The sequence below is a fragment of the Equus caballus genome, chromosome 9 (assembly GCF_041296265.1).
Source record: "Equus caballus isolate H_3958 breed thoroughbred chromosome 9, TB-T2T, whole genome shotgun sequence".
NCBI lineage: Eukaryota > Metazoa > Chordata > Mammalia > Perissodactyla > Equidae > Equus > Equus caballus.
Window position 1 is genome coordinate 53,270,338 of NC_091692.1, and position 25,907 is coordinate 53,296,244.

The 25,907-nt window shown below is 40.4% G+C and overlaps 2 long non-coding RNA genes across 3 annotated transcripts in view; one reads left to right on the forward strand and one right to left on the reverse strand.

The window, feature by feature from the left end:
* The window catches only part of LOC138915408 (uncharacterized), an 80,461-nt gene extending 59,329 nt beyond the window's left edge, over window positions 1-21,132 (reverse strand). Inside the window, exons 1-2 of the long non-coding RNA XR_011421320.1 lie at window positions 20,806-21,132; window positions 16,198-16,344 (exon numbers count right to left, since the gene is read on the reverse strand). This is a non-coding gene — a long non-coding RNA (uncharacterized lncRNA). The remainder of the gene's footprint in view (window positions 1-16,197; window positions 16,345-20,805) is intronic.
* Window positions 361-16,148, forward strand: LOC138915409 (uncharacterized). 2 transcript variants are annotated; one of them, XR_011421321.1, is made up of 3 exons: window positions 378-505; window positions 1,508-1,598; window positions 14,897-16,148. It is a non-coding gene; the product is annotated as an uncharacterized lncRNA (long non-coding RNA). The 2 variants fall into 2 exon arrangements; XR_011421322.1 differs by lacking the exon at window positions 1,508-1,598 and having other exon boundaries at window positions 361-505.
* Window positions 21,133-25,907: the final 4,775 nt, after the last annotated feature.

Genomic DNA, 25,907 nt, shown 5'->3' on the forward strand with positions numbered 1-25,907 from the left:
TGAAACAAAAGTAAGAAAAGGCACAAAGAAGAACTGATAGGAAATAATGACTGACACTAAGAGATAAATAGGACTAAGTCAGAGTTTTTCTTTGTTTTGAGGCTAGAGACCTGAGAATATCATGAAATCATTAACAGAAATCAGAGAAGAGGCCAGGACTGGGCTGAGGGGATGATACATTAATCATAGACATGTTGGGTTTGAGATGATAGCAAAATATTTAGGTAGAAATGTCCATTAGGCAGCTGGAGAGATAAAGGTAATAATTTGAAAACAAGATCAGAGCCAGAAATAAAGCTGGCTGCCGAAGGTACAGATAAACATGAGTGAGTGGATATGTTCACCAAGGGAAAGAGTCTAAAAAAAGAACAGAGGCCGAGAACTAAAACCTCACTGGCTAGAAGATGAATTCAGAGAACGAGACTAAGAAGGAGGATTCAAAGAAGCAGGAGAATGCCACGGGTCATGGCGGCCATTGAACTGACACAATTTCTGCAGAGTCCAGGTGGGTTGAATAATGAGGTTCAGGTCAGTGATGCTCCTGTTGACTCAACCTCTTCACAATTAGTTTTTGTTTGTTCATGGGAGGAAAATAGCATATCTGAAATATTTCTGTGATGGCACTGGGGTTTTCCAAAACCATTCCTAAAGTAAAAGTTATTTTCTGTCTCTTTCTCATTTTTACATTCTGTCTGGACATTAACTGCTATTTTTCTTTTTAATTGTCTTAAATCTTATGGCAAGTAGCAAGATGGCAAACTGAGTTGTAAAGAGCAGGTAGTTCCAGCCCCTGCCTGTCTCTACTATTCACATTACATGATTAGTTTGGAGCCTGTCTCAGCTGTCTCAGCTGTCACATCCTCTGCATCATCCAGAGCAGACCGTGTCATCATCAGTGTATCTGCATAGCAAGGGCTCCGCAAAACTTCCCTGATTGGCCTCATTTTCAAGGAGAGTTTTTGTAAGTTAGAGAGATTAGGCTTTAGTGCACTTTTTTCCAGCCCTAGGAGCTACTTGAGTCCTGGAAAAGATGCACATTTTGAAGATTCCCTAAGGTTTTATCATGATTTGGAGGGATGCCATTGTTTAGGTTGTTGCTAGTAATCTCAAGTTTTCCCTAGTTAGACTCTCGCTGCCAGCACACAGGAGGAGGACGGAGAACAGAGGGGGAGGACTTTGCTTTCATTTAACTTGACCTCCAATCACAAAAAGGCCCAGCACGTCTTCCTGAACAACTCAAGCTGGCTTTTCATTCCATCTGACCTCCCAGCAAGAAAGGCTTCTTGTTGAACACCTGGACCCAGCCCCAGCATTTCTGGGCTCAGTCCCAGACCTGGCACATCTCTCAACTACACGTGTCCTGATTTCTGTTCTCCTTTATTTAAATATAACCGTCCAAACTGGAGACAGTGGCTGGGATAAGAAGGAACTAATGGGCCCTACAGAGTGTTTGGTCTTCAGGGTGCCCGGAGATTGTGTTTGCCTAATTAGCTCTGCCCACTATCAGCGTGGATAGCCCAGGAGCATCGTGATTGGTTAATGGATGATCTGCCGTGAAAGCTCGATCACGAGGAGCCGGCCGCAGCTCCAGCTGGAGGGTGAGTCCCAGCCACAGCCTTTCTGCGCTTCATCTCACACTTCTTATTCCTCCACGGTAATCCCTCTTGCAGAAGCCTTGAGCTTCTTTGCTTCACAAAATATAAGCAGTCCTCCTCTTTCCTCCCTTATGCTAAGCCCCCATGGTCTGCGGTGGCTAAATTTGGAACAAGTACCATATCTGAGAGTATTCCAAGGTCCTGAAAGAAAGAAACATTTAGAACCCCATTGCCAGATAGACAACAGAGAGTTAAACATCATTTAGCTTCAGGCCGCGCCTCTGAGATTTGTTCATTGTATCAGTGCTTGACACAGTGATAGACAGTTCCTCCCAGATCAACAGCACTCCAGGATCCCGTAAATAGGGGTGGCTTGGAAAGTTCATTTCTGTGGATTCTGGATTTTGTTGGATTCTGAATATCATACGACCACAAGCTCCTTTGAACTTGCTTGTGGTTGTGAGTGTGACTGACGAGCATATCACACACAGGTCTCCACAGGCCCTCAGACAACTCTGACAGTAACAAGCCTTTTTCTTCAGGATGACAAAGAACAAAAAAATAGAACAATGTATGTCTATAAGCAGCACTATTTTATACATTTTCTACTTATTCAGTCAGCCAACAATTATTGAATACCTGCCCTGTGCGAGGCACTAGTCTCGTTTCTAGGGATACAATAGTAAACTAGATAAAGCACTTTTCCTGAAGGAGCTTTTATGGTCTAATGAGGGAAACAGGCCTGTGTCTTATATTTTCTGCCACCCTCCGACCATTATTCCAGACATACCATTTATGGGAAGTGGAAGCAGGATAAGAAATGGCTCTGGTTTCTTAACACACAAAGGAAAAAAGATTCTCTGCTTAGTTTTACCCTAGCAGACTGTCTGGAACGTTAGTCCCTGGGATAATTCATCTTGCAATGATTATGGCTAGCCTGTGACTTGTATTTCCACCCTATATCTATAGCTTTGATGTGACTGAATAGTAAGTTCAAACACGGTATAACGACTGTAGGAAGAGACTCTCACCATAACATCAGTCATGAGGAAAATAGACCTGAAATAGTCAATGGTCTTTAGGTGTCTGAAAACTCAACTCAAATTGACAAGGACAAAAATACTTAATGAGCTGAAGAGAAGAGAGGTAGTGCAGTTCAGTCATGTTTGGGATATGGGAACTCAAATGATGTCAACAGGCCTCAGAATCTCTATATCTCTTTGTCTTGCATTTCTTTGTATTTGCTCCATTCTCAGGAAAGCTCCCTAAACCACTTGAGGCAAGATGGCTGCCAATAGCTCTCACCTTATATCCTCCCAGCACCAAGTCCATGTCAAGAAGAGTTCCCCCTTCCCCACCCCCAGCAATAGTTTGAACAAAAGTTTGGACACTTATTGGCCTAAATTAGGTCACATTCCCAAACTTGGACCAATGATTTTGGCCAGGAAATTAGATATGTTCATTGTATTGGGTCGCGTGCCCAGTGTGGAGGCAGAGATGGTCACCTAAAGCCACTGAATGAACACTGTAGGGAGATGGTCTCCCAGAGGAAGATGAAATACCATTTTTGGAAGAAAGAAGAGGAAATGTTTGCTGGGTGGCAAAAACCAATAAAACAAAAAAACAGGCAAAAATACTACAAATGTCAACTCCAAGAACTTTGACTAGATAAATGCCAAAGTAGGTTTCTGTGTTCATTTTGCTTCCAAAAATGTATAGGGTATCCATGTAATTGGGTAAAACCTATTAAAGAGAAACTAAGAATAGTTAAATATTCTGAAATTCATAATAAACTTTTAGAAACAGAAAGCCTAAAGACAAAAGAGAAGATGTAAATTGAGGACAGAAGGTCTCAGTGCTAGGAAGACCCGAGGCAGGTTACTAAGGCAGGCTCAAAGCAGGGATCCAGTTAATTGAACTGAAGTGCCCATGAGGCTGGTTCTTAGACACAGACTAAATATCAAAACTGGAGCATTGCACTGACACTGACATAGGCAAGAGTGTGATGAGGGGCTGAGAATCAAAGGGTATAGTCAGATTTCCTGCACTCTCATGTGAAAAGGTCAATATCAATTCTGGAGACATCAGAAGGGCTCAAATGACACATAGCTGTAGGGAAAGTTGCATTTCACAGGCTGACTGGATGTGCATATACTGGAATAAAAAATATAACTCAAAAAATTTCTTATATAACTCTGAATCCAGTTTTTTTTAACCTTATCGTTCTAAGTGGGACTCAGATGTCTTGGTCTTTGTATTTGATGGGACATGGACTCATAAGTCTGGGTCTGAGTCTATGAAATTTTTCGGGTGAGAAATTATCACTTTCTGCTCAAAGAGAATACAATTAGAAGCAAATATCTGTACCAGGAGGTCAACAGTGACCTATTGGCAGGTCAGAGGAGTACAGAGACCTAGTTCTAGGCAGACACAATATATGCTTCAGTAAGTGGAAACTTCCTGTGTGGCCTCTGGAATGTTGTTCTTGAGACAGTTAGAAGTTGATCTCACAATAATTCCTGGATGTTGCCTTCCTGGCAGTGGAGGCAGCCATCTGTCCCAGAGTCTTCAGCAGCCAGGACCTCCTGTTAGCAGACTTTTCAGTGCCCCTCGCTCTTTGGTATCTCAGATAACTCAGAGTAGCGTCTAAACCATCAACTATCCAACTCTCCTTCTCTCAGGCTCTAAGCCAGTTCTGACAAGTGCTGAGACCATTTATTCCTTCAGGTTCTGGCAGCTGGAGAACTTAGTTAAGCCCCAAATTCTACACAGCACAGGGACCCAAGTGTAAATCAAGGCATTCCATTAATCTTGAGTACAGTAGTCTTCCCTTATTGGGCGCTTTCACTTTCCAAGATTCATGATTGACTGCAGTTCAAAATATTAAATGGAAAATTCCAGAAATAAATTATTCATAAGTTTTAAATTACACACTGTTCTGAGTAATGTGATGAAATCTCGTGTGTCCCACTCTGTTCCTCCTAGGCGGTGAATTATCCTTTTGTCCAGTGTATCCACTACTACCTGTTAGCCACTTAGTAGCCATCTTGGTTATCAGATCGACTGTCAAGGTATCACAGTACTTGTGTTCAAGTAACCCTTATTTTGCTTATTAATGGCCCCAAAGCACAAGAGTAGTGATGCTGGCAGTTTGGATATGCCAACGAGAAGTTACTGCTGTTAATCTCTTACTGTGCCTAATTTACAAATTAAACTTTATCATAGGTATGTACGTATAAGAAAAAAGAGTATAGAAGGGTTCGGTACTATCAGCAGTTTCAAGCATCTACTGGGGGGTCTTTGAATGCATCCCCTGCAGATAAGAGGAGACTACTGTATTCCATACCATCCAAGGCATATCCTTAGGCTTAATTAGAAATGAGTAACTTTGGGTTTTATATGGCACTGTAAAGTCATTCAGAAAACATATCCTCAATAAGGACAAAATGATGACAAAATTACTGATGATATAATTTTCACAGGATCTCTCTCTTTTTCTCTTTCTTAATCTCTTCCCTCCCACTTCATGCACACATATTATTTACTCATCTCCACCAAAACAGCTTCTGCCCTATACAACATAAGGGAGCAGAACCACAATTTCCACTGCCTTTTTGTCTGTCATCTCTTGGACACAATCTCTGATGAGAAACGCCACCCATTCAGTCCCGGAACAGTATCTGGATTCTCCAACCTCATAAAAGTATAAGGCTGGTAGCTAACTCCAACTTGCTTGAGCAGGTCAGATACTGAGCTCTTCCTGCAGCTAGTTTCTGAAGCTTTGACAAAGCCTCGAGTCAGTATTTCTCTATAAGTTCCAGTGCCATGATATTATTTGGTAGTAAGTTATCTGTGTCACTCTCCCCAGCAACTGAGTTCCTTCCTGTTTTATGCAGTCACTGGAGGAATCACAAAGATGAGGACTCTCAGCGGCCCCAGGACTGACAGTCACTTAAGGAGTTTGTCATTCAACTTGGGAAATAGTCAACTATGTTTGCAGAGTTGGAGAAATTTTGCAAAAATTTGATTGGTTCAGTAGCTTCTAGGGAACGAAAATTCAAATATAGGTCACTAACTTAAAAGGATAAATGCTAGAGTCATTAGGCAATCTGTCAAATGAGAAGATCACACCTTTTTTTTCTTCATAAAAAAGTTATACAATTGATATTCCCTAAAACACTTTCTTCTTCTCACTTTTGATTAGAAAAGTGAGAGTTTGATTTTGCCCTCTGTGAAACCAACACATCACCACACCTCGGATGGTTTGGTAGGATAGAATGGACAGGCAACTTGCCATTGTGACCTAATGATGTCTATCTACATTCATGTACTTATCTACCCTCTATCACCATATTTTAGTACTAGTATGCCAATAAATTAAAATAAAATCTTATATTTTCTTAAACAGTAGATATCTCCAAAGTAAATAAGTGGGTTTCCAGAGTGTGACAAGGGACCTAGATTAAGCTCATGTCATAGTCACTGGGAGATTTTCAAGTTTAACACAGTTTCTGACACAGAGTCTGTATTTGGCAAATATTTGTTGAATAGTTGAATTGGCCAGCAGTAGTCCAATATGTCTAGGCAGATATGGAGGGCTTGTTGAGAGTCTATTCTTCTCAACAAGGCACTCCAGAAGGTGCTTGATGAAACCTATTTGCAGAGGGAAGCCTAGGAATCATTTAGGGAGAATTAGAGGCTCCAGGCCCCATAATGTCAGGCATTTATTACTGTTAAAGTGGCTCTAATCTTAGCAAACGCTGACATGACCTGAGGACTCATGGGCTGCATAAGAAAGACATAGAATGGCTCATCCTTCATCCTTGCCGTTACAGTGATTGTGAAATATACTTTCCATTGTATAAGGAGATAAGGTAGACCTGCATCTGCTTCTTCTTCTGAAAGACTGGAAGCAGCCAGTGCCCTCCCAATCCTCCCCAGGTAGCAAAGAGAGGGATGAAGGCCATTTTGGGACCAGGAAAGACCGTAATGATTTCCTCCAGTAAACTTCCTTTTATGTTCTTATTTATACCCACCAAAAAGTAAAGGTCAGACCACTCATGAAAATACACCCAATTTAAAGCCTAATCTATGAGAGTTGTTGTGTCCTAAAAATTTCAGAAAAAATGAATTAACCATTTGTTAACATTTTGAACATTTAATTTTTGATTGTTTATGCAAATCCTAATGAGCAAACCTTTTGATTTCTAATAAGCAATGACTAGAGGCACACCAGCATCTTGTGTTCCTAACATCTTACCTGGCACGCTACTGAAAGCAGGGACAGTTCTCCTATAACCATAATCTGTCTTCCAAAACTTCCAAACTAAGCTGTGAGCTTGGCAATGAGAATCGTAAAGGAACCCTAAAAGAAATCCAGAGTAAGATGACAGAAAACATAGGGTCAGCTTTCTTGGAGATGATCTGGGGCTGAGATATTTTCCTATGTAAACCTAGAGAAAATAGCTCTCTTAAATGACTCATGCAGTGATCACAGACACATAGATTAAGACTAGGGTGCATGGCCGCTATTTCCTGGTCATTTGGTCCAGGAGTCTGCCTTTGAGCAGGTCTAGCTTATCAGAAAAGGGATTTTAGATTGGGCTGCCTAGCCTAGTCCAGCATTAAAGAAAAAAAATGAAGTTTTTATTTAGGTCTAACTGGAAGTTGTTTAGTCTGTTAGGGGCCATGTTGGAGAGTGTGAGCGTGTGTGGTGAGCGGGGAGGGAATGGAAAGTAGCTAGTGCAAAATGAAGTTTAAAAGATTGAAAGCTCAGGAGATTTACATTTCAGACCCATGCTACACCAGATTAGTGATGTTCAGCTCCAGTGGGACTCAAGAGGGCCACATTAATCTAAAATAAGATGTGAGTCACTCAGGAAGGGTAGAAAGTCTCCCATTTAATCATCACGCCTGTGTAAATGAAACCATGCCACCTTCTGTGATGTTCCTACTACCCTCCAGTGTTATTTCCTGGCAGGAAAGGGCTGATAGAGGACAGGCTTTGAAATTCATACCATTGTTGTAGAGAGAAAACTGTGGACAAGAAATTTTAGAGCTTTGGTGGGGAGGGGGCAGAGGAAAGGACATCTGGGGGCCATACACGACACTGCAGCAGATTTATTCCTCACTGCGCCTGCTGTTGTATCATTTTACCCTTCCAGAAAATGGAGATGAAGTGCTCACTTATTATACCTTACCAAGGGAAGATTCATACATTAATGTAAAATATTTTGAAAATGTCACATAAAATCTATTGTAGAAATACAAGATGTTACCAGTGATTTTTCTCTGGCAGGATATACCAGCAGGGAGAAGCCTCCAAGAGGAATAGAACTGTAGTTTCTAGCCCCCCTTACTGGACAAGCAATGTAAAAACATCAGTTCCTCAGCCTCCCAGCTGCACTGCAGATGTTAGTGGGAGAAAAGGTTGGGGCAGAGCAAATGGTCGGGCTCAGTGCTAGAATTCGCCTTCATAGCCTCATTTCAGGAAATCTCACTGGGTTCCCTTTTAGGCTGGGGGTACTTAGATAGAAAGACTGCCCTTCCTCCCTCCCAAGCAGAGAAAAGAAAAGCAATTCAGCTCATTGAAAAACAATAATATATCTAATTAATTAATTTATTTTTGTAAAGTGTGCCATGGCATTTTTTTTTTCTTTTTGCCATGGCATTTTTACAACTTGCCTGTGAAATTTTATAACCACATTCAGAAAAACAGCCTCTACTGGAGTGGCAGCTTTAACACAGTAGAGTGAAAGGGGTGGAAAGCAATCACATCGAACCCAAAACAGCAGGAAGCACTCCAGTCAGCAGAATGTAACTCTTGGGTGGAAATTTGTGGCAAGGACGTTGGGCTTTAATAATCCATGTGATCTTAGAAGATGTTACCATCTGATCTTTGATAATGACACAGACACCTTCAGAAAGAGACCAATATGGGATGCTTTTAACAGTGGCTCTCCTCTCTCCTCTGCCACTTGCTTACATGTCTAAAAGAAGTTAGTGAACCGAACCTTTGAAGGACATTTGGAAGACAGCAGATGCAGCTTGAATGTTGGGTGGTTGTTTTTTAATGGACTTGTCAGCAGCCATTCTCATTTGCAATAGAATTCCTTTTCTCCCTTACCCTTTCTCAGGTTTGTGTTTTCCCAGTGCTGTGCCAATGCTGAATAATTCACAGGGATAGAAAAAGAAAACTGTCACTATCACAGTCCCAGGGCTCTCTGCTCACTCATCTGTCACATGGTCAAATGTCACTGGTGCCATTATTTGTGAGGGGTGAGATTAACGCCACAGAGCTACTTGCCACCTTTCTTTTTCTATTGTTAATGGTACTGAACTCCAATGTATTTTTTTTAAAAGAGCTGGTTGCCATTTCTGCAACAAATGTCCCACCTTAGGAAATTCAAGTAACTGACCTCCTCATTCTGTCTCACCCTTTCATCTGTCTTCATCTGTTTCTTCTTATCTGGCATTTCTACCCACAGCATAAAAATACAAATCTAGTTAGAACTGTGTTCAGAAATGCCAGTGTTCAAAGTGATCCCAGTTGTGTTGGTTCTGTTCCTTATTAGGAAAGAGAGAAGGAAAAAAAGGCCATCTCAGTTGCAACAATAAGGAGTCACAATGAATCACAGAAGGAGCCGACAAAAGACCCCCTGCACACAGATGGCACTTTGCAGGAGGGAAATCAGGGCCATGGCTCTCTGAGGAATTGCCAAAGTGCAGAAATGTGAGAATTGACGTTTTTTTCCTTTACCAAGAGGGTAAAAGACCAGTACCAATTATAGAAAAGAAAAGGAGAAGAAAATTGTTAAATTATAACAAGTATCTAATTTTAAAGTAATAGAGAAAATAAATGTCATATAGTTTGATGCTGATGGTAATTCATGAAAATGTATTGCTGTGTGCTAAGCATGGACGGGAGAATGCCCATCCCTGATTACAGACCAGTCTCTGCAAAGAATGATGTAAAAATTTTAAAAGTTCCTATCTTTCAGTGTTTCAAATGTGAATATACAGAAATAATAATGATAGCTAATATCAATTAAGTACTTAATAAATGCATTAAATGTATATTATTCTTAAGCCTTGTAAATATTGCTATTATTATTAGCCCCATTTTACAGATAAGAAAACTGAGACACAGAAAGTTTACATAAAAGGTCCAAGTAAATGGTGATAGACCTGAGACCAGCCTATAGAGTAGGACACTAAACTTCCATTTGACATTGTGTATGTATACAATACTGGAGAATTTGGGAAAGACTGAAACATTTTAATTTGCTCTTATGAGCTTGACTCAGGTTTGCAAGCTTACAAAGACTACATCTTTTCTGCCTCTCCTTGTTTGAGTGCCAATTGACTGAATTAAATGCTTAAGAATTAACTTGCTCCTGGCCTGTTGAGTGAGCTAATTGGAAGTGACTACAATTTATTTGCTTCCTGCTCTTATTCATGACATATGATTGGATCATGGCTCCAGGTAATTAACAGGTAGGCTACTGGCGCAAGTTATGTTACCAAACCAGCTTTGTTTTTGCCTGCCACCCAGAAAGCCAAACACCGAGAGACGAGATTGCAGCAGAGAGAGGGTTTACTCACAAGGCAGCCATGTGAGGAAGTGAGAGCATGAGCTTCAAATTCGCTTCCCTGAAAATAGAGACTCAGGGATATTTATGGGGTAGGTGGCAAGGCGGTCTGAAATGTGCTGAGTGGTGATTGCAGGTGAGGAGAGGTGAGGTAATTGGTGATCTGTGCAAGCATAGTCAGACTTCATGCCTCTTCGTAGGACCCATCTTCACAAAGTGGCAGCGTTAGCATCATCTGAGGGTGGAGTTTTTAGCCTCTTGATGTCAAAAGGTCGCCTGTTGGACATCTGTGTGGGCCCAGTTGATGAGTTGGTGGTCTCAACCCGCCTGAAGTAGACAAGGAGTTCTAATTCCTCAAAAACAGCTCACACACCCATTACTATGGTGACCCATGCCCCCGGGAGATGTTGTCTATAGGAGCCTAGTGGGAGTCAGATAGCATAGTGCCTAAGCAGCACAGTTAACAAAGGGTGGGTCAAACAGCTAAAAGCTATAATCAGTAATTGCAAAAAGGAAAAAACTTTGATACCTAGATACTTAACCATCAATGACTGATTGCCGATTTCAGTTATCCTGTCCCAGGTTGTCTCCTCACCCGTCAGTGTTTCTTTGTACTTCCTTTGGTTTGCTTTGGGGGAAACCCTGATTCTTATCTCAGGTGATCCTTTAGAAGGGTAGATAAAAACCCAGAGCAGCTCTGATCTCATTAGCTGCCTTAGAAGAGCAGAGAAGAATTGAGATCTGCTCTCTCATTCACTGCAGATAAGTGCTCTTAAAGAGCTACAGAGGGAAAATCCCCAAGGAACTTACAACAAAGAAACTTGGGTCATCTTGTGGAGAGATTCAAGCTGAAACTCAGAGCTGTCTTTGTGATAGATAAAGTGATCTGGAGGATCAAGCTTGACCATGAACACACAGCTCACTTTTTCCAAATGCCAAATGAAAACCTGGAATTTCAGGGTAAAGCTCTGGAAACTTCTATCTAGTTAAGGGAACAGAAATTGACAGCAATGTAATCATTTGGGATGCTATCAGGCCTATGAGCAAATGGATGTTGCACTTTGAAAGAGAGACTGCAGTGAACATATTCAGCACATAGACAAGACTACCCGTGGAATCAGTTATTTGCTCCAATTTATCCCTGCTTGTGCTGATGGTGATACAAAGTCACCAGATCTGATGGGAAGTTATCATTATGTAGACACAACTGGAGATGGATATAGGTGTGTGGGAATTAACAAATGCTGCAAATTGGTGGTTCCTTCAAATTGAACCAATCTTTTCTAATTCTAGATACTTAGAGCATAAAAAAAGCTTGGAAAAAGTGGTTGTGCAAATTAATTGTAGGAAACCACTAATAGTTGCCCTTAAAGATATTAATAAATGTAGGTGTTCTCAGGAGGAAAATGAGCCCGTTCTTACAAAACTAAGAACTGCTGAAAACGTTTTTCCATCAAGTGTCCCAAACCCCTTGAAAAATAATATAGGCAATGTGGCGCTTCTTGGGTAGGCTCACTAAAGCACGATCCTTTGCATTATGTTGTCCAGCACAATATTACTGTTGCTAAGACCTAGCCAGGAAACTCAACTTGAGAAAATTTGGAAGGGCCCATTAGAGCAGAAATTCTGAGAGCACAGAATGGCTATGTGGTCTTGCTTTAAAAATGTTTCTTCCTGGTTTCTGATTAAGCTTCTTCAGCATTGTTCATGGGACTAAACTCACTGTTTTCTAGACTAATAAACATGGATTGATAGAAAACCAATTGCTTAGGAATATTTTAAAGAATCTATGCTGAAAATCATTTCAGGCCGTCTGAGCCCTGTAGCGTGTGATAACAATTCTTTACCTTACTGAGAAAATCCGTGAAAGTCGTCAGTGAAAACCAAACACTGATTCAGTCATTCAGCAAATGATTACCATTGCAGATATTACATGCAAGACACTGTTGTGATGTACTGATGACTAAAGGAATCAGACCCATTCCTAACCTCAAGAAGTTTGTGGTCTACTAGGGAGAAAAGGACATGCAAACTGAAGGAAAATATGATGGAAATAGACCCAGGGTATTAGGGGAAATACCAGAGTAGAGATTTTCTGTGAGTTTTTTTTTGTTTTGGGGGAGACTGGACTGAGCTACTTGCATTTGCACCATATAACCAAGGGTATCATTTTAAAAATGAATATAACCATGTCTGTAACACATCTACTTCAGAGAGGAAGTATTTTTAAGTATCTTAGCATATTCATGCATGGCAATGAAGGTGGCTTACTAATAGTTAAATTTATAACTCATTGAAGCAAACTTGAAAAGAATGCTAATTTAATAAAATGCCATTGTTTATTATATAAAATCACATAATTCATACTTTTTCACTAATTCATACATGTCTCCCTACAAATTAGTGAGGTTGTAATACATACTTGATTTCTTAATTCAGTCATCAGTGAGCTAGGCTCTGCCTACTCAGGTGTGCAAACGTTTTTGATCAAAAAGATCTTTAAAAAATAGGCTACAGGGGCCTGCCCAGTGGCGCAAGCAGTTAAGCGCACATGTTCCACTTCGGCGGCCCAGGGTTCACTGGTTTGGATCCCAGGTGCAGACTGGCACCACGTGGCAAGCCGTGCTGTGGTAGGCATGCCATATATAAAGTAGAGGAAGATGGGCACGGATGTTAGCTCAGGGCCAGTCTTCCTCAGCAAAAAGAGGAGGATTGGCAGATGTTAGCTCAGGGCTAATCTTTCTCGGAAAATAAATAAATAAATAAAAATAAAAAATAGGCTATAGAAGGTGATTGTATCACTGTAAAATAATTCAGAAACAACTGAATTGTACATTATGTAGGGTGCTTATAAGGGGTCTTTCGGTATTCATAAACACATGTATAATATATTTGTGCATTCACATTGACCCTACAAATCAGAAAGCTCAATTTGATGTATGTGCTATGTTACCATAGGCTTCAGATCCTTCAACACTATTTTGGTTCCATGTCAGCCTGTGAGCCAGCAAATGTGTTCATATTTGGAGTTTCATAAGTATATATTACTTTATTTTACAAAATATTCTTGGTTTTCAATCATTGTAACTAAAAGAATAGGCATTCCAAGAGAATAAGCTTCAGTTTTGCGGGAGGTAATTGTGCGGTAGGATTATGTGGAGCAAGATGGAAATTATACATAGCATTGGTAACGTGTTCCCAGGAATTCATTAACACGTATTTTTGAAATATTAAGGCAGCAACCTTCTTAAAGGTTTTTATAGTAGTCAAAGATCAGTATGGAAATTTACAAACATTCCAGAAGATGACTGGACAAAACGATGGGAATAAACATTTTCTGTTATTGGAAGATTTCTTTTGTCTGATTAGTAACTTGGATACTGCAAGCTTGTGAAAGGGAAAGTGTTTCCAAACAGATGGAATTCATTTAAATAAGAAAGGTGAGACGAGTGCAGACAGAGGAGCAATGGCTGCTGATATTACCATATGAAAGTACTGCCTAGATCATAAGACTAACAGCCCAGCAAGTCCCTATGATGGCCCATATTATAATAATCCGCTGCTGAACATTTCACACAGCCCATGAGTAGAGTTTTTAAACCTTTCTGATTTTTACTAAGTACTGTTATTACTATTATTGGTATATTACAGTTATCATTTTACTTCATATAATGGTTCTTGGGCAAATCACCATATAGATGTTAAACACAACTCTACAAAGCAGATACACCACATGCTTATGAAGTGAGCTTCATGTGTTCAAGGTTGCAACACAGTGTTTTTCTTTAACCATAACTGTCATTCAGTAATAGAGCTAACCATCTCCAATTATATATACAATAATAACATAATACAATATAATAATAATAATGTATTAGGATTCTTTCTTTGTAATAGAACGGGAGCCAACTTTATTTAACTTAAGAAAGAAAGGGAAATTTATGATTAAGACAAAGAATTTATAATTAAGACAAAGGTATCAAATGAGTCTAGACCTAGGGACTAAAAACCCACCCTGAATTCAGGCAGCTTCTCTCTACAAATCTGTTTCATCTTTTGTCTCTGTTGATTGGCTTTCTTTGCTTTACATGCTTTGCTTTCATGTGGATTTATGATGACACCCTATGGCTTCTGGGTTTAGGCCTTTGTCATTCAAAAGACCAGCTTGGACTGAACTCGCGTCTTTTGGTCCCAATTCTAAAATCCATGGACGTAAAATCTGACTGGGCAAGCTTGGGTCAAATTTCCTCTCTTTGTCCAAAAAACTCTAACCAACGGGGTGGGATGCAGAAGAACAAATATGACCCCTGAGGCATTCAGTTGTGTAAACGAGGGAAGAATTTAAGGGCTGAAGGACATCATTATAGGATAGGCAGAGCATTCCAAATGTGACCATGACAAATTAATAATTTATAGCACTTTATATTTCACAAAAACATTTTTATATATATTTTCAAATTTTACCATATTTGATCATCACAATACCCTTCAGGAGATATCATTATTCCTGTATTTCAGATGAAGAAATAGGAGTTGAATAGACTGTGTAGCTTGCCCCAAAGCACACAACAAGAATTTGGAAGAGTAGAACTAAAACTCAGATATTCTGACTTCAAATTCAGTGCTCTAGAACAGTAGTTTCTGAATTTGTTAGCCTGTGGATAAACTTGAAGACATGTTGTCTTGTTCTTTATTTTTTTCCTAAAACAGGACTTCCAGTCTCTTTCCTGAGAGGGTTCCCTCCCTGCACCCTTACTGAATAGATCTCGTGATCCTTGAATGATTGTCCTACACGTGTTCGCAAAGAAGTTTACCAACCAGACCCGTCATGAAGTGTCTGCTTTATTCAACTTTTCCTGCTGTTTCTCCACTCGTCAATTTCCACTGCCCTTGAAGGGGCCTGAGGACTCTCATTGTTGCCTCTATCAGCAGGACCCATCCTGGGGAGGCTGAGGGTCTGTCTAAAGGAATTCTCTCTGATGTTTCCAAAGCTGCCTCTCAGTGAAGTTGCAAAGATCATGCTAAGATCCTTGTCAAGGAGATAGTGGCCATCCCTGTCTCTCATTACACTGGTTCACCTAGGCCATGGAGCAGCTCTGCTAAAGCCAAGTCCTACCAAATTGATCAAAAACAAATTTCCTCTTCTAATCCTGACCTTATTCTTAATAGCAACTCCAATAAACTCAAAGGGGACACACAGGCAGGGTACATGTTCTGGACATAACTTGCACCTGTCTGTCTCTCCCATGCACTACCTCTCTTTCGTTCATTCATACACCCTTCCATCTTCATTCATCCAACAGAACTTTACTTAGTGCTTACTGTATGTAAGAGCGTGTGCCGGGAGTTGGGAGACACAACGGTCAACAGGAGAGTCAAAGTCTCTCCCTTCGCTGGGCTTACTTCTAGTTAAGGGAGGGAGGAGGAAAACAAACAAACAAATGAACCAACAAATGGAATAATTTCTGATAGCGAGGGAAAAATACATCAGGGTATTGGGGCAGGTAGTCATTGGGGAGGTGAAGAGCAAGGTTAGATGCGGTGATTTTTTTAAGAATTGGCATAACCTATAAATCTGATTTATATGAAACAGATTCATCCTTGCAAAATATGGAGGCAGAAAATTCAGGCAAAGGGAAGAGTGAGTTTAAAGCCTTTGAAGAGGGAATAGCTTGATGTCTTTGAGGAACAGGAAGACTAGAATCTCTGGAGAGTGGTAGGAGGTGAGGTCAGAGAAGCAAACAGGGACTGGGTTAGGGAGAATTACGTAGATTGTAAGAAGAGAGTTGAATTTTGTCCTAAGTGCAATGGGAAACTACTAAATCATTTTGAGCAGAAAGCAGAATAGTTTTATATGATCCCTCTACTACTGTAGGGAAAATGAAACATATGCATCAAAAACAAAACTACTCCTTAACCCTTTCTTCCTTACACTATGAATAAATAAAGAAATTTTCATGTATATCAAGTCTTGCAAATATTTGTTGATGAAGAAGGGAAAGGTTTCTTACCTAATATGGAGTACTGGCCAAGACGAAATTCTTTTACATGTAAACATTCTTTCAACATATATTTTTGAGCACATAATACATGTCAAGTACTATGTTACGCGCTGGAAAGGTGACGTAAACATAGTTCAGGCCCCGTCTTCCAGGAGACTTCAGTCCATAGGGAAATACAGGCAAGAAAAAAAGGCAATTCGAATTCACTATTACATTAGTTATCTATTATCATGTTACAAATCACTCCAAATACAGTGGCTAAAATCAACAAACACTTATCATCTCACAATTTCTGCGGGACAGGAATTTGGATGCTGCTTAGCTATGTGGGTTCTGGCTCAGGGTCTCTCATAAGACTGTAGGAAAGATGTTGGCCAGGGCTTCAGTGATCTGAAAGCTTGACTGGGGTTTGAGAACCCGGTTCCAAGATGGTACCCTCATACAGTTCTTGGCTGGGGGCCTCAGTTCCTTGTCATGTGACCTCCCATAGACGTGCTTGAGTTTTTTCATAACATGGCAGCTAGCCTCCTTGGACAGAGCAATCCAAAAGAGATGAAGAAGGAAAACACAAATCTTTTTAAGACCTAATCTTGGAAAGGATACACGGTGACTTCTACCACATTCTATTCTTTAGAAATGAGTCACTAAATATAGCCTATCCTCAAGGGAAGGACCATTAGGCTTCATATAGGAAAAGGAGAAGTATCAAAGAATTATGGACATCTTTTACTGTTTTTTGTCTTTTGTTTCTTTTGAGGAAGATTAGCCCTGAGCTAACTACTGCCAGTCCTCCTCTTTTTTGCTGAGGAAGCCTGGCCCTGAGCTAACATTTGTGCCCATCTTCCTCTACTTTATATGTGGGACGCCTACCACAGCATGGCTTGCCAAGTGCTGCCATGTCCGCACCCAGGATCCGGGCCGGCGAACCCTGGGCTGCAGAGAAGCAGAACATGCAAACTTAACCGCTGCGCCACCGGGCCGGCCCTCTATGGACATCTTTTAAATCACCACCCACAAATGTGATAAAGTAGTGCTATGTGAGTGAAAAGTGGCATCCTTAAACCAGCCCTGGAGAATCTTAAAAGTCTTCCCACAGGAACGTTGAGCCTGAGAATTGTAATAAAGAGGAGTTCAAAGAGCAGCCCAGGCAGAAGGCAGGACCAGGGAAATAGCCCTTCAGATAAGAAAGTGTGGCACTTTATGGAAACTGAAGATCAGCATCTCATTGAATCTATAAAGTTACTAACTGTCAGATAGCCCTTCTTTTTATATACCACCAAGAAAGGAAAAATGCTGCCACTTAAATATGATGACCCATTGATTGTAAAACACATCTTCATTTCAGAGGTGTAAAATTATGAAATGAAATAAAAGTGCATTTTAGAAACAATGAAATTGTTAGTTTGGTATTGATAAGGCCTAGAACGAGGTAGGAGAGTGTGGAGTTTGAAGCTGGAAATGTAGCAAGGGCCAGAAGGTGCGGGATCCCAGAAACCTTTAAGTTCAGTCTTTACCCTACTGTCAGTGGCAAGTCTTAGAGGTTTTAAACTGAATAGTGAGTAACTAGATAATCATATCAGTATTTTCCAAGGATCATTGAGGTTGCAGTGCACAAAATGAATTGGAGGAAGGCAAGGATACCAGTTAGGCATTGATTGCAGTAAAAATCCAGAGCAGATAAGATGGTGACTTGAGTAACAGGTAATGGCAGTAGAAGGATTATGAGATATTTAAGCAAGAATCAAGCAGAGTCAGTGATTAATTGGATGTGGGGGTGAGGGAAAGGAGACCGGGCACTATAGTATTAAAACATTGCACCACCATAAATTTGACACACTGACAATATGTAGAGCTTTAATACCTTTCTGATAGTTATTAATTACCATTATTGGCATCATTATTCTTATCACTTAATATTTTATTATCTTGATGGAACTGGCTGAATTCATGTTATTTAGAGAGGCAGTATGATACAGCGAAAAGTACAGGGACTTGGGAGACAAAAGAGAGATCATTATGCAATGCTGGCTTTATCCTAACTAGTAGCAAGTGAATTTGGGCAAGATGTATGGCCTCTCCAAAACGGTTTCCTCACATTTTATGTGAGGATGCACTACCTCTTCTGCTAGCTGTTGCATAGAAGAGGGTAAGTTTATATTAAGTGTCTAGCTTAGTGCTTCATCGCCTGACAGGCAGTGGGTACTCAATTAACGGTTGCTGTTATTGTAACGTTCACATAGCACTTAATTAGACAAGACAAATGACCATTTAGTTGGTCATTTTTTCACACCAAATTTATGAAATAGTGAAGAAGGTAATGAAAAAGAAAGAAGTCATCAAGGCAGGTGGAGAATAGACGGATTCATTGTTGCTTCTACCCTGGTCTGCCAAGGGCATTACACGGTATTCACCATATATGTTAAAGTCCAAGAGTCTGTGTGCAGGATCTCCTGCCCATGGGTAAGGGATAATTTTGCAAAGGATATAAGATTCTAATTTCCCCACAATTAAGCAGGATGTTAATGGATATTTCATGAATTTTTAAAGACGAGTTACATTGTCAAGTAAGATTTAAAAATACTGGGCTCTGTTAAACCAGTTTCTTTCCTGCAGAATTTACCAAAGGTTTAACTATTCTCAAGTGTGCTGTTAATCTCCAAGAAAGGAGATAAGATGCAGCATCTTCCAAACTTATTTGATGATGGAACTCTTTTCAGACTAGTTTTCCACAGAACATGAGTTTGGGGAATTTTGCAGTAGACTGAATTTTCTTTTTTTTAAAGATTTTATTTTTCCTTTTTCTCCCCAAAGCTCCCCTGGTACATAGTTGTATATTTTTAGTTGTGGGTCCTTCTAGTTGTGGCATGTGGAATGCCACCTCAGCATGGCTTGATGAGGGATGCCATGTCTGTGCCCAGGATCTGAACCGGGGAAACCCTGGGCTGATGAAGCGAAGCTCGTGAACTTAGCCATTCGGCCACGGGGTGGCCCCAGACTGTATTTTCTTGACTATCTGCATCTTGTATGTGTCCTGTCTTTACCCTTCTTTCGAAATAGCCACCGTATCTGAGAGACATAGTAAAAAAAAATGTTCATGACTCAGGAAAAGAGAAGCTTGAAACCACCCAAATATAAGGAACTTTTTATTCCTTAACATTGTCAGAAAAAATAAAAAAGGAGAAACAGTAAAATTGATGGAAAATATGGAAAAATTAATCAGTCTCATTTTATTTTTATTTGTATATAAAATAAGATAAATGATTCCTATGAGTAACAAGATTATACACCCAGGTAAGGTATAAAGAAACTTTTCCATGTGTATATTTAAACCTGTGGAATTTATGAAAATACCAAAACAATGAATGATCATCTTTAAAAATATGCATCCATCCTTCTTATCTATTTATCTGGAAGATATCAGATAGATATACAGGGATATATGAAGCATAACTGCTAATTACAGCAGTATACCTACAACACTGGACTATCACAGAAATCAGGGTGAGCTAAGCAATAGTACTTAGGAAAAAAAGAAATCAAACCAAATGAGTGGTTGGCTGTTAAATTTCGTTTTCAAATATCTATGATACTAACGTCATATCTACTATCTGTGATTGAGGAAGGATTGGAGAGTCTGGTCTAGTTAGTACACTGACTCATCCCACATCCCATAATACCTTTGAAGGTGGTCTCGCTTTTCTCCTCAGTCAATCTCACTGACAAGGCTGACTGGCCTTATTCTTGGCATTTTACTGTATGGTTTTCTAGGTTGGTCTATACCTTTAGTAAACTATCATATTTTTGATTTCGTATCTCAATGTATAGACAGGCATTTTCCCCTGACTCCTAAACAAACTTTATGGAATTGACCTTTCTTCCCAGATAACATGCATCGTGCAAAAGAGAGTTGCAAAGAAACCCTCTTGCTCCAAAATCACGTTGTTAGTGTTACAACAGGTTCTCTATATATTTCTAGAAAGATAATGGCTCTGAGTAGCCCACTCGTCTTTTTTTTTAAACTCATGGAGTAAGTCTTTGGGTTGATCTTCGAAAGTATATGTACTGCACATTAGATTTTGTCCAACAAGCTCTCCCTGTGTAGTGATCCCTCATATCATCACTACAATTTGTCAGTGTGCTAGTGAAATGAAGATATTGATTTCCCGTGCTCCTTTCACCACCGCTATAGGAGGCTTTTTCTTCAGATACAGAAAATGCATTAAAACCCCATGCTGTCATGATGTAGATGAATGCCCTTGTGTCACAGCTCTCCTTGGAAACTGCATCAAATACCAAGCATTAGAACTGGATTAGGCATCACTGAGACTTTTGAACACCCAAAGATTGCCATTCTCTTCTGTCCCGTATGAACAATGACTCCATTTGCAAATCGAGTCATGGAAATGAAAATGCCTGGGGACAGGAATGCACAGATGCCTCATGTCAGGTCCTCACACACAAAGCAGAGTGGATAGTCATGGGGATAGTGAATCAGGCAACATAATCAAACTGGAAAACTTTTGCCAGAAAAGGTAGAAACCTGGAGGATGTCAGATCCTGAAAATACTTTCAAAATATAGCACAATAAAAAGACACCCAGGAAAAGAAATGATTTACCTGAGTGACTTCTTGACCCATCAGAGGTTCCATTCTCTTGAAACTTCATCCGTTACTTGCTTCTTGATCTCAGCCTTCTGGGATAATGATAGTCTGTGCTGCTTCCTAGTTAAACCTTCACTACTTGCTTACTATCACTTGGAACTGATCCTCACTCAGGGTTCCTGAAATACCTCTTAATTGAGCTTATTACCTGATTTTGTATTCTCATTTATAATTTAGCATGACGCTAATTTCAGTTTCTTCCCAGAACCGTTTAAGGAAACTTGGCATTTTTGCCACCATACAAACCATTTCTCTCACTTCTTTTTATGATAAACAAAGAGCTTCTTCTTCTTCTGGACAAAGGGATATTTGTCTATTAAGGAGGCTGTAATTCTGCCCGGTATGAACATCTAAAACAGTTTGATAAAAATCCCTTGGTTTCCATTTTCTGCTAATGACTTTCCTGAAGGCCCAAGGAGTTGGAAGCCCACAGAAGAGAAGCAAAGAAAGTTTATATGTGTAGCCTTGCAGGCTGTTTAATATATAATGCCAATGGGCACTATGCACATGTGCTGCATTATAATTGGTGTCTACTGTAGTCATGCAGTTCATAATCAGAACTATCATATATGGCAGTTCTATTTATTGCCAGCCACATGATAAGACCAGTGAAATGTTGGGTAGTCATTGCAGGTAGGATCTACCTTTGGGTGAATTTGAATTTTTTTTCAGGCATTTCAGGAGGCATTTGTTAATTTAAAATAAGAATTTGTTGGGGCTGCCCTGGTGGCGCAGTGGTTAAGTGCGCACATTCTGCTTCAGTGGCCCGGGGTTCACTGGCTCAGATCCCGGGTGTGGACATGGCACCTCTTGGCATGCCATGCTGTGGTAGGTGTCCCACATATAAAGTAGAGGAAGATGGGCATGGATGTTAGCTCAAGGCCAGTCTTCCTCAGTGAAAAGAGGAGAATTGACAGCAGTCAGCTCAGGGCTAATCTTCCTCAAAAAAATTAATTAATTAATTAATTTAATTAAATAGGAATTTGCTGGCCTTCCATCATATTCACCTGCCATGCCAGGGTGAAACACATGTTACTAATCTATAACTTCCTTCCTTCTCATCTAAGACCTTGGACAAAATTAAATCATGCTCTGACATATATTTCAAGAGGACTTGGATAATCTAATCTGGGACAAACTGACATCCAGAGTTGTGTTGGAAAATTTGTCAGACTGAACTGGGGAACCAGCCCCTAGGACCAGCACTTCTATTGCATCCTATTCAATCCTTGAAGTTTATCTCCAAAAGTAAGTAATTAATATGGTGGGGAAAATAGATATAATCTACTATGGCCAGGGTGGGCAATTCACAGAAGATTGTGTTACCAAATGGGCATATCTGGGAAGGACAGTAACAGCCAAGGAAGCCAGTTAGACCATGTTTTGTCCTTCTCACCTAGACTATTTTTGGTTATGTGCCATGAGATTGATTCTCAAAATTGGGGCTGGAGATTGCAACTCCTGTGAATAGACATCCATATTCTAGTGTTTCCAAAGAATTTCATGAACCTAGGTTTTGCCCTTTAAGAGTATCTGCCACCCACATGGAATCAATCATTTGTCAATTGATTCTCCATTGATCATTCCACCAAAGTGGAGTTATTGGTACAGGAAAGGCACTTAATAGTGGCATCTGGCTGGAAAGGCACATCTCTCTATATTTCTCTGTTAGTAGGCTCTGGGTATGCAGATACTTCTACTATCATAGAGGGTAGTAAGGGAATTCATAACACTAATTAAGCTCATCAAGATTGGGAAAGACCTGAATCCTCCCCCAAGATAACAGGAGAGATTATTTGCAATGCCTTTGTGAGAAATAAGAATCCTAATAAAAAGCCTAAATCTATTTATTCTTTTACCTAACCTCACAGTTGGTCCTAGAAGAATGTGTGAATTGATTTTATCACAGCTTGCCACTATTTTGGGACCTTGGTCATCTTGGCTTATGGGCCTTCTCACAAAAGCCAATACAACCAAAAAAAATTTAAAGAAATCAGATTTGGAATTCTCCAAACCAGGTCATTTTGGACTACAGACTCTGTTTCTGAAGGACTTGCTTTATCTAGAAATCAATATACCCATGACCTCTGCACACTCACAATGCCCGGTCTAAGGGCTTGCAGAACACATGCATGGATCTCTAAAATGTCTATTGGGCTATATCTCATATCACAAGGATGATTATGACACCTGTTCTTGCTCCACCTTTTCTTCCCTTTGACTTGACCTTAGCAATACAATTCCCACATCAAATTCACCTCTTTTTGTACCCGTTAATCCCTATGATGCCAGCTGTGAAATGCTAGCAGTTCTGAATGACAGATTGTAAGTACAAGGGGAGGAGTGGTCAGAGATGAAATTGGACATGAGATGAATAAGATCATCAAGAGCCTGATATGCCATATAGACAGGTTTGGGCTTTATCTCATAAGCAAAAGGGAACCATTGATATTTTCCAAGCAGTAGAATAATGATTGTATTTTCTCTTTGTAGGGATTACTCTCATAGGACTTGAGAGGGCAATGGGGAAAACAGTCAGAAATCTATGGTAATAGCATTCAAGAGATGTGACCTGGGCCAGAATAGAGGTGGTGGGGAAAATAGAATTGGGAATATATGAGAGGAAGACATGATGGAATTTAGGGACTAATTGGATTAGAGGAATGTGAATAAAGAAAGGGGAGACGTTGGTGCTGACTAAAATTTCTCACCTAGGATAATTACATAAAGGTATCATTCACCAAGATAAGGAAAACTTGAAGAGGAGGACATTTTGGGGCAAATATAATAAAATAAGGGTGTGTCTATAGGCAGGTGGAGATGTGGTCAGCAGTTGACCATGTGCATCTGTAGCTCAGGAGAGAGCTACAGACTTGGCAGCCATTAGCCTAGGTATGATGGGTGGAATAGTTTGTTTGGGCTGTGATAGCAAGATATCAGACTGGATGGCTTAAACAACAGAAATTTACTTTCCCACAGTTCTGGAGGCTAGAAGCTTGAGATCAAGGGGTTGGCAGAGTTGGTGAGGGCCATGAGGGAAGGATCTATTCCAGGCCTCTCCCCTTGGTTTGTCTCCCCTCTTCTCTTCTGTGCTTCACATGGTCTGCCCCCTGTGTGTGTGCCCATGTCTAAATTTCCTCTTCTTATGAGGACACCAGACGTCTTGGATTACAGCCTACACTAATAACTTTATTTTAATTTAATTACCTCTGCAAAGACCTTATCTTTAAATGCGATCACATTCTGAGGTTTTGGGGGTTGGGACTTCAACACATAAATTTTTGTGGGGGACACAATTCAGTCCATAAAGAGTGATCCAAGCCACAGGAGTAGAGGAGATCCCTCAAGCAGGTGTGAGGAGAGAGAAGAGAGAACAGATCTAGGAAAACATTTGGATTTAAGAGGGGGAAGGAAAGGGCTGGCAGCACAGCCGACTTGGGAGGCCTGGGTAAAGAGATCATGAGGGGACTCAGCAGAACGAGACATTTTAGATGCCAGGAAAGTTTCAAGAAGGGAGTGGTCTCAGAGCCAAATGCCTCTGAGGAACCACATAAGGTGAGACTACATTTGGGAATTGGGAGGTCGTTGGTGGTCGAGCACGTTAAGGTACTAAATGGTCTTATGGGCTGGATTGAACTGAGTTGAGGATTGGAAAACGAGGAACATGACATTGGTGTGTGTGGAGACTCTGACTCTGAAGGGAAGGAGAGAGACAGAGTTAACAAAGGTTGAGGGAGGGTGGGGATTTTGTTTGTTTGGGTTTGTTTTCATTTTCTAAGATGGAAGAAATTTATAAATTGGGAGTAAAGAGTCATACAAGAGAAGATTGAAAATAAGTTTAGATCTTTCTGAAACATAAGTCCGATGATATCATTTCCCTGCTTGAATGCTTTTGGTGGTTTCCAGTGAATAGAAAGTAAGGTACAAGCTACTTATCATGGCACACAATCTCAACCCCTGCTACCCTTTCTGTTCTTGTGCTGTTCAATTGCCAGCCCTACACTCCAGCTATGTGGAACCCCTCACCGCTCCCTACTCAGGGACCATTCAGGTCTCCACACATCTGCACCTGCCACTCTCCTGTTGCCTGGGATGCTCGCTTTCCTTTCTCCTCCTGAGAGATTTCCACTCAACCTTCAGAGATCCATATCTAGCAGCACCTCCTCTGCAGAGTTTCAACTGATCTTCTTCACCCCGCTTTCTCCACTGCCCCTGACCTTTGCTCCTGTTGCTTCCATTTGCATTGTATTACAGAATGTATTCCCCTGTAGTGCAGTTATTTATATCCACAATTATCTATTCGTCTAGACTGTGAGATCCCCAAGCCTAGGAACAGGGTCTTACATATTTTTATTTTCCAGCACTTACTCTAATGCCTGGCTGCTACCAGTGCTCTGAATTTTGTTTGAATGAATGACTTAATGAATAAATAATTTAAAACTTCATTATACCTTTATGGCTCAGCTGACATCCCAACTCCTCCTCCAAAGAGCCTCCAGCCCCACCCCAACACATGTACACACACACATACATGCACAGATTCCAAATTACACTGAACTTACCTTGTCCTGACCTGCCTTTCAGGACCTTATTTGCTTTCAGTTTTATTTTACCTTCTAAAGACCTAAATGTAAATCTTATTTTATCCCTTAATTTGTAAGGTAACCCTTAATCTTAGAAGGTAAAATTTCAGGCTTAAAGCATGGATTGTAAACTCCATGCAGGGAAAAGGTATGGTGTGTTTCCTGTCTTCTAAACTACTTAATATTGTGCCCTGAACAGGTGTGTTCTCAAGAGCAAGGTAAGGGACATGAGTCCATGTTAACACAAAGTAATATTTGTAAGAGGAGTGAGAGAAGGAAGGGAGAGAATGCCCTCTGGCCATTGTAGGGCGAGGGGTAGGAAATAGAGAGGTTCTGAGTTCTCACGACACTGCTCAGTTTGTCTTGGTTGTCTAAGTCTCATCTCAGAAAATCCCTCCTGGTAAAATCAGATTCATCCTACGTGTTTCTGCTTAAATCAGTCCACTGGGGTGCTAAATGAGGCTCCAAGGGCTT